Source organism: Aythya fuligula, chromosome 9 (assembly GCF_009819795.1).
Source record: "Aythya fuligula isolate bAytFul2 chromosome 9, bAytFul2.pri, whole genome shotgun sequence".
Classification (NCBI taxonomy): Eukaryota; Metazoa; Chordata; class Aves; order Anseriformes; family Anatidae; genus Aythya; species Aythya fuligula.
In genome coordinates, this window is record NC_045567.1 from 3,306,661 (window position 1) to 3,319,584 (window position 12,924).

Here is a 12,924-nt window from a genome sequence, read left to right on the forward strand (position 1 = left end):
TTAATAATAATGGCCTAGAAAAAAGCATATTAGCTTGAATATGAAATCTAGTAACTTCTTGCTGTTAGACAAATGATATTCCAACACATTTTCTATATATTCAAATTTTGTTTCCAACATCTCTATACTAGCAGATACTCTTGCTATCTGAGCCATGTCATCATCCCATGCCCCAGGCCATCTTTAAGCACCTGGGATCTGCTGCTAGGGACTCACCTGGTACTGCTGCAGCTCACCCAGAGCTTCTAGGAAGCAGCTCTCTTTGTGAACCCTTAGCACTCACATTTTCAAAGTCCTGGTTCGTTTACAAGTTTTTACTTCTGTTTCTGCAGCTTGTAGAGCCATGATGACCTACTAAGTGACTGTTCAAATTCACAGTCTGTAGTCTGGGGATTCAATGGAGTAAAGTCAGGGGAGAAACATGTAGTTACTTTATCACTTTGGTCCCAGTTATGCACAGACATGTGCAGTCCACACAGCAGTTGTACCAGCTTCAGTGAGGTTGGCATTTTGACACAGCTACTTAGCACCAAAACGTGCCCAATCAGGGCCTCTGCTACATCACCAGTGAAGTTCTTATTGACAGAACAATTAAAATGCTTGTAGTCAGCTTATGCTATAACTAGTCATGTGAACACAATAGCCTCTGCATGCTTTGCATGGTGATTATGTTACAATTAGGACAGCAGCTACACATCTGTCAAGAATTTGACATTTTTCACATAGACCCTCTGCAGAAAGATCACCAGATACAATCCTTTGGGAGATGCCTGTTCATTTTAATCACAGAATCAAATAAGAACTGAGTAACTGCACCATGAAGTCACTGCGCTCACCTCATGCCCATCACGGAGAGAAGTGAACAGTCCTTTGCCTGCCTGAAGCAACACCATGCTGCTGCAAGAGCAGCCTCCGCAGCCTTGTCCTGGCAGCCCTGTGGGCACTGCAGGCAGCTGATCATTCCAGCACACCTTTCCTGAATGAAACATTACTACACTTAAAAAGCTAATTGAACTGACCCATCTTTTTGTCAGCTCTTCAGTCTGGCTTCAAAAAATCCCATAATGGGATTTACTCTTCTGCAGCAGTTTGCATAGGAGCCCTGTAAATTCAGCCCTGAGGGCTTTTGCTAAGAGAAAGTAAGCTGCCATATCATTTCTCTGCAGTACATTTCAAATACTGCAAAAGCATGAAAGTATCCAGGTTCAGCACTGATTTGCATGAGGTCATATGAACATTATTATTGCTATAAAACGCACTTTGTTTCAGCAAATTCAAACTGCATTGCAGGAACACACTGGAAGAGGAAGAGCACAGGAACCCTCTCAACGGCTTCTTCACCCAGTGAACAAAAAAGATCAACCAAGCAGTTAGACAAAGTAAGCAGGAGGCCTATATTTGGCAGCTCATCTCTACATGCAGCTCCTTTTCAGCGCAGCAAATAAAGTGCCTCTGGTAGCGCATTTCAATCCACAACCTTCATTCAGCTTCGCTCACACACATATTTGCTGGATTTAGCACATGGCTGAAATTTTCCATTTTCTATTTCAACCACTCTTGACAATTTTCCTAAGATGAAACACATGTAATAACTATTAAAAAACAAATAAACAAAAAAAAACACCACCATATACACACACACACACTCAAGACAATGCTGACAACCTGTCTTTGTCATTCTTCAGTGCTTCCAGGCTCCAGACCAGGAACCTGAGATTTGGAAGAATAGCATGCTTGTGAATGTGCTTTTTGCTGTTCCAAGTTTGCACAAATGTTAAACCTCTGAAAAATGTCATGTAAATAAAGCCTGAAACCTGCCGGAAAAGGTAAAGAGAGGAAGGGGATAAAGAAAAGGTATTGCATGCAGTTCTGGTCACCTCCTCTCAAAATGCAGAGCTAATCAAAATTTACAGAGGGAAAACAAGATCACTTAAAAGTTTGGGAATACCATTTGTAAGTGACTAAGGCTTTGAAATCTTTAAAAGCAAATGACAGACATATGAGATAGGTCTGCAAAATTATGAATAACAAGGAGAACAAGATGGCCCATTCACCTTCTTTTAGTACAAGAACCACAAAGCTAGCAATAGCCAGACTCAAAACAAACAAAAGTTTGTTGTAGGCTTTGTTTGTTTTTTCATAGAAAAGTGGTACAGCTGTGGATCTCCTTGTCATATTATGATGAAAGTATATACAGATTAAAGAGAAACGGAACAAAATTATGGAAGAGTTACCCACTGGCAATTCCTATCAATGCAGACACCATATCACCTCAGGATGTCTCTGTCTGAAAAATAGAGAGGATGAGAGGATGCAAGTCATGTTTGTCTTGTTCTCATGTCTATTCTAGACACCTGTTTTTGAATTCTGTTGGAGGCAAGATCTTGGGCTACAATGTTTTATTATTAAAAATCAAAAAAAAAATCAAAAAAAAAAAAACCTCTTTTCAAATATTTCTATGCTGCTACCTTCAGTGATTGCAAGCTGTAAAGAAGAGGCAATGGGTGTGTTGCTGAAGTTCTACAGATTGAGAGGTGGCCTGAAGTAGATAGGTCCCGGAGGACTTTGAATGGAACACTGATCTATATTACCTTCTATCTTTATTTTTCCCCAAAGGCTGGTCTGTCCAGACTCTACTCCTTGAATGCATACCCTAGTGCCAAGGACAATAAGGAGGAAAAGAGAAAAGTGACCTGAAGTTTGTCAGCATCCAGAGGGGCCCCATTATACCAAATGGAAAAGTCACACTGCCTCATCTTCAGGCGCTACATAAAGGAAGTAACTTGCCTAACAAGACAAGGGAAAAAAAGGCTTCAGCAGGCTCTCCAGGCAGTGGTTCAAGGCACCAAAGTTCAACACCTACTCAAAAGTCTTTTGAAGGTGTTTCCATCTCTCCTAGGCAGTCTAAGAGAAAGCCGGTAAACACCAGAAATCCAAGTAAATTTGAAAAAATTCAGCAGCTAAATAGCCCTTCTTGTGAAGACTGGAAATAAAGACTGAACTTAAAAAAAAAAAAACAAAAAACTATCAAATAAATTGCTAGTGATTGCTCTTAGACAGCCCAGGAATTAAAGTATTTCATCATATCATCGCATCTAATAAACAGAAAATGCAAGAGTTACTTAGTGGGCAGTTTGACTTTTCATTTCTCTTTGATGCTTATAATCCTGTCTAATGTTAACAGCAGAGAGGGCTGGGCTGTGACAGCACAATAAATGATCTTGCAGTGCATATTTTTGCCCACAATGTCATGAAAGCACACAAACAAGAACTAAAGATGAGACTTTCACATGGAGGTTTTTACAGCATTACTGGCATCATTAGGCTTCCAGTCTGTAGAAATCAGATGGCGTTTTTTAGAATAATGGAGCAACCTTTCTTCAGCAAAATGCTGGCAGTAGCTAGAACTACCTTGGCACTCTGGAAAGCTTAGAGGGTTTAATATACATAGGGGTTAGTGGGCTGAATTCTGCACTGCTATTGCCAAAATCCAAGCCCATATTCAGAATTTTTCCATTTTTAACATCACGAGTCAGCCTTTGCCTTCAGTCCTTCTCAACAAATATGAATTGCTTGAATTACTGGATTAGCTGTTTTCACAGCCATATGAACTACTTCAGCTAACAGTTACGTAACTTTCACAAGCATAACAGTACTGGCACCACCGTCCAGGCAAACACCTTGCACAATTCCACTCAATTCCTCTGCTAGAAGTCCTTGGATTAATGTTATGTCTGTAAATGTATGTTTTCTAATCACTCTTTTTGTCATCATTTTTTCCATTATATCTTGGTAAGGCTCTGTTTAAACGTTTCCAGCTGAAACATCCTAAAAGATAAATACTCTGACAACAGACAGTTCAAAGCACAGTATAAATATAGCAGAATTTACCTGTTCGGGAGCACAGAGGTAAGAATACCTTGAACTTGCTAGTTAGATAAATTAACCTATATGCCTATTTGTCCCCTGCTGTTTTAATTCCATGAGTACTCTGCGCTTCTGAATTGTGGTACAAAGGCATCTTAACTGCTATAATGCTAAAGTACATTGCCTATCCAATGCTCTAAAGCACAAAAATAGATTACTTGCAGCAGTTACGGAAATATCTGGCAATGAGAGTTTTTAAGAATATGTTGGATAAACTGCTTCTGAGAGTTGCTTAAATAGAGCTGACGTTACCTTCAGACAAGGGCATTATCTTTCATGGTTTTTCCCAGACCTGTTTTATAGAATTTCACAGCATTGAAACATTTAAACTACATTATACATTTATAAAACTGCAGTTGTTTAGATACTCTGGGATTCTGTGTGACTATAGGAACTTCTGAAGTCCAATCCAGCCTGAATTATCCTGTGATTCTCTGTATAGCTATATAGATTGCTATATATCAAACTGCTCCCATCTGTACATCGCTGCGATTTTAAAGGGCAAAGCAAATTTGGAGAGCTATAGAGGAGACTGGTAACAGGCATGCCTATGTATAAACATGGCTCTTCTCCTGAACTTTCATACCCTTGATCTCAGTGTGTATAGCCCCGATCTGTTTCTTTCTCTAGTGCTGTCTGATTGTACTCCCTGTTTCTCTCAAATGTTCTCTTTTCCTCTGGAAAACAACAACAGAATTTCAGTGGCTTCCCTGATGCATTTAGAATTTGTGCACAAACATGTTATCATTCTGAAAGATCTCCACATCTAACCAAACCATACTTATAGATGAACATTCAGAACAAAGAAAAAAATACTTGTCTGAGTTTTAATTTGCAGTTACAGTAACAACTTGGCTGCTATAACAATAAAGCTTTTAATAAATAAGTAGCTTTTTGAGGCAGTAAATATTTTTCCCTATTTATGATTGATTATGTGGACATGATATATTGTGTTGGCTCTGAGATCTCAATGCAGAAAATAAGAAAACCCGAAGAAATGATTAGTTTAGAAAAAATGCCACATTCTAGAGTTCAGCCCTCAGCATAACTAGCTTTATAATCTGCCTAGTATAAATGAGCTTTTGATAAATGCTGTAATTTACATGTACTTACGGCATGTTATAAACCCACACAATTTTTATTTTTTTCTCTAGAATGTGCTTCTTACCAAGTGTTTTCTGACAAGAAAAACAGGCTTCATGACTCCATGAAAAATAGAGCATTTACAGATTGTTTCTGATGATAGACGTGATTTAGCTATGCCCAAAGCATCATTAAAACTGTAATGATAGCCCATTTTTTTTTCTAAAATTTAAAGAACTTCACAGCTGATATCCCAAGACAAAAAGTTGTGGGTGGTTGTGTTTGTTTGTTTGTTTTTGTTGTTGTTGTTTCTTTTTTCTTTTTTTGGGGGGGAGGGGGGGGTGAGGTGCTGAGAACTGAATTGTGGTGTGAAAACCACGTAAAACACCATACTGCATACAAAACAGAACTCAGTCAAATTTAAGAAGTGTTTCATGTGAACCTGTCTGTGTTTGTAACAGGGCAGGGAGCAGAGCAGGAGCTCCCTCTGAACCATGCAGCAGCAGCTGCCTTTGTATTCCAGCCACAAGTCAACCACCTCTGAACAGCACACACCTTAATACAAACTTGGGATTATTTCCTGTTGTTCTCCCTTAAATCAACCACAAATTAAGAATGAAGTCACATCTTTCCTCTATATTTGTAAAAACTAACAAGTCAACATTCCAATATGGCACAGAGCAGAGCTCTCTACTGACCCCCATGCCAGGAACGATGCATCTGTACATTGAGTCCACTTAGTCACTCAGAGAAAACAGGCTGTAGGTACCTGTGCAATTGTGTGAAATTACATGTATCTAAGTTATTCAGAACTGAAAACATAGTTACTGAATGAAAGAATTTTAATGCAAAAGCTCTACTGCAATTTTTCTGTATAATGTGGTTTTAAAGAAATATGCCTAAACAATTATTTTCTGAGTTGTCCTACACGATTGAATAAGAACCAATTGATAAAGAATAACTATTTTCAGTGCAGGTGTCTTGACAATAAATAATAAATTAAATACCTTTAATGTGAGTGTCTTGACAAGCTTTAAATGGTTTTATTAAAGCTGAATAGCACAGCTTGTCAGAGTTCATAAAAAGAAATTATTTCTGTTTAAACTCACAGCCATATTTGAAAGGAAAAAATAACTGAATTTTTAGGTGAAAGCAGCAAAAAGAATTGTTAAGAACCAATTGAATTAGAAGCACAAACCATGAAACAGCCATTTCCACTGCTTCAATAACTGACTTAGAGGTTTACATCCATTCCTGGATAATTCCACCCAGCAAGCTATTCTAATCCTTCAGAAAACCTTTACTGACATCAGATAACCGCATTGAGTAGGCTTGCAGAGCATCATTCCCAACCGCTAGTCAATCCAACCCAACAGGACTCAATTATGACTGTATCACTTGAGTCTATAACATTTGTATAGAATGTTGCAAGAATAAAAATTAGGGTTGTGCCTAGAGAAACTAAAATTAAGAATAGATGTTCATTTTGTGCCATGAGGAGCATAATTTAAAAACTGTGTTATAGTACGATGATTCCTGATGAAACTCCAATTAAAGGCAGATTTAGAGCCCGGTGAGAGGTTTGCCCTGCTCTGTGGACATGCAGGTTGCCTGGATTGCACCCAGAAGTACACTGAGCTGCTAACGTGGCAGATGTTAGAGCTGTACAAGTGCAATCTTGGGTGCATTTGGCTGGAAAATTTAAGTTTAAAATTAGCTCTGAATTTTAGGAATCTGAAAGCAGGTGGTATACTGATCTGAACAGAAACTCATGAAACTGCCATTGACTTTAGTGAGGAGAGAAGGCCGTCAGTCAAAGATCAGACATAGCCTGCATTCAGATCAGTACTCATTCTGCATTTATCAGGCTTCTTGCCTTTTGCTCCCTTACCAGTAATCAATACTGAATTGAGAACTGCATCCCTGGAAAGGTGCAGTGAAGTAGCCCCCTTATTTCTGAGGTATAAAAGCTTTGGCAAGCCAAAAGTGAAACAGAAGCTCTGTACTATTTTATATGCAGCTCTCTAGCAGGAGCTGTGAACAGCACTAAAAATTCAAAGAAAGAAGCAAGCATTGTAGAGGTGCCCTGTCCTGACAGCCAACCCCAGCAAGAAATGCATTTGGAAAGACAGTACAGAAGCCTCTGAGACTTGCAGGTTGAGATGCTAGTGCAAAATTTCAGACTATCCCATCACAATTTAAAGCTCATTAAAGTTATGTATGATATTACTGCCAGGAACTACACACGTGACTGAATATTATTTGCCAAAAAATACCAAGCAGGTGGCATGGACACTGAGCACCGTAAGTCCAAAATTAGTGTTAGCATGCATATGCACACATGCTCAAACCCAGAACATAGATGCCATGCCATATGGATGGGTTTAAAGTACAATGAGAAATCAATGCAAAAGGAGTCTCATTGCCATTTACTCTTTTTTTGGGGGACATCTCAAGAGCACTTAGGGAGAAAGACGCAGACTGTTGTTATTATTATGTTGGTAACATCTGTATACTCCCCAAAAGCCTCTTTCCTAGGGCAAATCCATAGTGCAAAAGGATTTACTGGCATCAAAGTGTGGCAGAATGCATAGGGAACAAATTCAAAAGTTGCAAAGAATTAATATTTTTCATGCATGTGTTGTACTCTTGTGCAGATACAGAGCAAGCATATGTACAACCAGCAGTTGTTTGGTGCAATAAATGCACTTAAGAGGGACAAGATGTGTCCTTTATGAATAAAAAAAAAAAAAAAAAAAATTGTTTCAGTCCCCTGCAAGAATATCAGCCTGCTCTGCCTTTGAAACCACTTACATAGAACAAAGCATTTGCAGATTCCAGACCAACTGGTAAGTCCAACTCCAAAGGTTACAAAGCAAGTCCAACCTCACTCTGCAAAAGAGAGTGGAACTGGCACTGTATTTTTCATGCCTGAGATAATAAGGAGTGCAAATATGACCGAATGACAAAGAGAAGAAAATCCATTGAGAAAGTGAAAGATGAGACACTTTAAGATTACTGAATTATCAATTCCAGCTGACAGCTGAGGGCAACTTTTTGGAAACTTCAATAAGCAGCAATACTGCAACACTGAGTTTAAACTAATTCTTAAAGACTAAGAAAACTTTTGCTGATTTTAATAGAGTTAAAATTAGATGTGCATGACAGATATTTTTGCAAATTTACTCTATTAACATTTGCAGTTTTTATTTCTATCAATTCTGAAAAAGTGTTCTCTTCCTATTCTGATATAAAACAAGTAACTTGCCATTACTTATCTACTTGAAAATAAATACAGTTCAGCTTTGGAAAATTGAAAGCTTACTGGCAGGTGCCATGAAATGTAGTCCTCAGATGAAATCTCTCTCTGTATAATAAAACATTTCATTTTGTCAGGCCCTTTGCCGTATCAAGTACTTTCACCATTTGAATATCAACATGCAAGGATAAGCTTCTTAATAATAATCTTTGTATTATCTGCACTTTCTCAAACAGAGACAGTCTCCATTTTTGCAGACTGAAAACTTCTTACCTTAACACACATCTTTGTTGTCACTGAATTTCTGTGGCCTGATTAAAGATTAACGACAGGACTACTCTGGTGATGAGTCTCTAGAGACTGTCAGATCTGCCAACAGAAATGAAAACCCACCATGCTTTTCACATTTGTGTGAGAGAGAAAAAACAGCTTTATTAGCATTAGTGTAGCCTTAAAACACTGGAAAAGAAATCGAATTCCTGAATATGCATGTAAATTAAAGTCATCAAAACAAATAGTTTATAAACACAAGTTAAGCCTTTGAAATTCATTTTCTGTTGGAGGCTTTTGATATTAAAAATATGTGAATCTACAAATAATTATTCTTTTTTTGTAGTAAAGATGAAAACTTACTCTGGACAGCACCCAAAAAGCATTAGCTCTTGAAAAACAAGGCTTCATACAAAGCATATTTTCTCGTTGCAGAACAGTCCTTTTTCCAGCTCTATAATATTTTCTTCATGGTTAGGGCCAGAGACACTATTTCTTGGCCACAGCACTTTAGAAATGCATTGGTACAATGATGAGCACAATTCAATCAAAAATATTAATACAGATTTAAAGCTGCTTCCTAGATGCAATAATCACCTTGCATGGACAACCAATACACAGCTAATAGTAGTCTGCAAATAATTAGTAACAATACCTTCAGCAATTAGAAAGACACTGCCCATAAGCCAGAGGATATATTCTGCTATTTTTAACATTGCCACTCCACTTCAAAAACAAAAACAATGCTAAATATAAGCCTTAAGATCCTGCAATTGCCTTTCCTCAAGCAGGAGGACCTGCATAGGTATGTGCTCAGAGCATGCAATTCTCTCTTAGTAGCCTGCTGGAACTGAAAGCCAGCTGGATGAGGCATGCCCTGATTTGAACTCAGATTTCTCAGTGCAGGCAGGGTAAATGCAAGCTTCCAGCGGGAACCTGACACACTGTGCACGTGCCGTGCATGTTGTCCAAGCACACACACTAAATATGACATTTTCACACGTTAACATGCTCTGCATGTGGAGATCAACTGTGCAGCACATTTCTGATAGACTGTTTCCACACACTGTGCAGTTTCTCAGCATGTGCACCACAGGAATACGTGGGATTTCCAGCAGACAGCAGCCCAGGGGAAGCTCAGCACAGCAGTTCCCATTGGACTGCCAAGCACGCAGTAATACTAGACAAACAGTGAATCGACCTAGACAAACAGCAGCCCGAGGAGAGTCCAAGGAAAGATCAATGTGCATAGAGTTGGAAAGCACTGACAATTCTCTGAAGGAACTACCTATTAGACTAGTTTTGTGTTCACCTCATTTATGCACTTTTTATGCTTCTCTGACAAAGGACTCAGGAGCAGCTGCTTGCTTGGCTACATACCTAGCGGATGAAGTTCCTCAAAAGACAGCGTGTTCCTTAAATATATTACAGCCCACTAATTAGGCATTGTAATCCAAAAATGAAAGCTCTGGATCTAATTTCCAGAGCATCAAAAGGTTCATAGCCATATAAGCAGCTTGTCAGGGGGATGCGCTAATCACTCCCAAACAGCCTAAGGTAGCACAAACCAACTTTCCTGAAATTCCATCATTATATGGAAAAGATTTTGAGATTCAGTGGGGTAAACAAATACCAGGAAGGGAGCAGAATTCACTGGGAAGGTGGATTCCATTCCATGCTTCCAAGCTAATTATGTATTTTGTTCAAAGAACATCTTCCTTAATATGTTGTCTTTCTGAGCCTACAGTCACAAGCCCGAGGCCAAGTAATGAAGCAATACTTTCTAATTTTGAAGATAGTTGAAAATAGTTGAGTGCTACAAAAAATTACATACAACAACACCCCAAAGCCAAAACAACCTGTAGATGTTTTAGAGCTTTGCGGAATAGTTTTCTCTCAAAAGTCATCTACTTTCTAGATTACATTTTACTACACCACAAAAAAGTCAAGATGTAGAATACAGCAGAAAATGCTACCTTTAACTGCATTTCTTCATTTTCATATCAGAATATCATAATCTTGATTTTAAAAGTCTCTGCATTATAATTGCATAACTTAATAGTTTAGTTCCACAGATCCTTTTGCCAGAATGAAAATTAAAGGCACTACTCAGCTGGACCAATTTTTAATATAACACCTACACGTTAAGGGTCTGATCCTTCCCACGTGCTAGTGTGCTGTACATTAACTCACTTTATGTCAGATCCATAACTCAGTATTCATAGCAGCATGAGAGGAAAATCACACAGGAAAGGTTATTCAAATGAATTCGTGATTCCTTCTCTTGTTATGTTTACATAGACTTTTAAAAATTATTTTACAATCTATTACACATTTTCCAAAGAAAATAGGACTGGAAAGAAACTAAAGCCATCCACTACGGAGTGGATATGAGTGTAACATCAGTGTAACACCTTATTCTTACTGATGACTTCCCCCCACTTCAAAGAACATCCTGTAATGCTAAAGTCACAGATCCTACAATAATTTACGCCATTGATTGACCATGCTTAGGCTCTTAGGCTGAGAACCCCCAAATACTGTTATCTGCCAGAACAGCAGATCTTGATGATGCCTCAATGTAACATCCGTAAACTCAGGAGAAAACTAAAGAAGACAAAACAGAAAGGAGGAAAGAAAGGAGGAAAAAGAAAAAATAAGGCCTTTCAAAATTTCGCATAGAAGTTCCTGAAATAAAACCTTTTTTATTTTTGTTAAAAATATATAAATAAATAAATGAAAAAGTATTCCGCTCATTCCTCTCCCAGTCACTAACAATTCATCCAATTCAAGTGAAGTTGCACTGAGCTTCCACATGAATCACTCTCTGAAATATACCATTCCCTAGGTAGGTCTTCAATTATATTTTTAATGAGATACCTCTGGTTCCAGCTATTTACATATTTAGCAATTAGAAGTCAGACACATATCAAAAGCACGTGTGCGTCACTTCATTTTTATTATTGCTTCCTATGTCAAAATGTAAATAACCAAAACATTGAAATATAAGCTTACTGATAGAACTCAAAAATCATGTCTGAAAGCAGAGATTTCTGAAGTGAAATGCCCACCTGCACATATAGTTATGAGATCCTAACTCAAATTTTTCCTCATAAAACAGAAAATTATTTCAGGATCTCAGGCCCCAAACACTTCCCTCTCTCCTCTAAACCTAAATAAACTGTGTCCTTTCAGAGCTATAAATTTACTCTCTTTGCCTTCTTAAAACTTTCCCCAAGCGTGTTTTATTATTAGATTTATGCACCTGTCTTAGATTGCCCTACAAACAAGTAGAAATACATGATATTACATGATATTATACATTCAGAACTGTTTAGGCTCTTGCAAGTTTAGGCAACTTTTTCAGCCCTGATGCAGTCCATGTCTACAAGCGTCCTGAGAAGACATGGAGGATTGCTGGTGAGGGACTGCATTGCTTGAATTTCCTTGGAAATCAGAGTAGGACTGAAGTACGTTAACGATGCTGTGCAGAGAGGCTTTTATACCAATGACAAAGCTGTACCTGTTACAGTGGAAATGCACATTTCAGTTTAACAGTTGGTATTTATCACTGAAAATGCCATTAGCTACTATGGTGATACAAATTGATTTCATAGTCATTCAAACAAATCTTTAACTCCATAGGATTTTGTACATGACTGTAGGCATCCATTTACAATCTCCCCTCCTGCAGCTATTTAAACAACTGTACATGGTAATTTAACAGCAAAAAGTGCCAAAACCATGAAAGGTCAGTGTTTTTATGTTTATTTAAGTCCTTCAGGCTTGCAATTAAGGTTGTTAGCTTTTTGTTGTTCTTGAGAGTTCAGCCAGAGATGTCCAAAATGAGATTGAAGGACAGTGTACAATCAATGATTTTTTTTTTAGTTGTAATAGCTTCTCTGCTCTTTCCATACACCTGCATTTTATTGTCAGCATGTGTCATTTATCCAACTAGGTTGCATGGGCAGTTTTTTACATTGCATCTCATGAGTATATAATGCATCCAGGAAATAAACACTCAGCAGTTGGTGTATGCTTACATGAAAAATCTACCAAAAAAAAAGTAAGCCATTTCCCTCACATTTTAATTGTATGGTCTTACAACCTATGCAATTTTAATGCCTCAATGGCCACCTTTGAAAGCACAGAATACAATAGCTACTGAGAAACCTTTCAAACCAGACTTCCTGCATCATCATTTACATTAGTTTTTGAATTTCCTTTTCCCGATTTTTTTTTCCCCTTCTTGCCTGTCTACATAAGATACTACTTCTTCATATCTGCCATGAGGTCTTTTTGATTTGACCTCCCCTTCTGGGGAAATACAAATTAATTCCTGTTTAAAAGTTAACTGCTTCTAGCATTCAAAAATTTCACCCAAG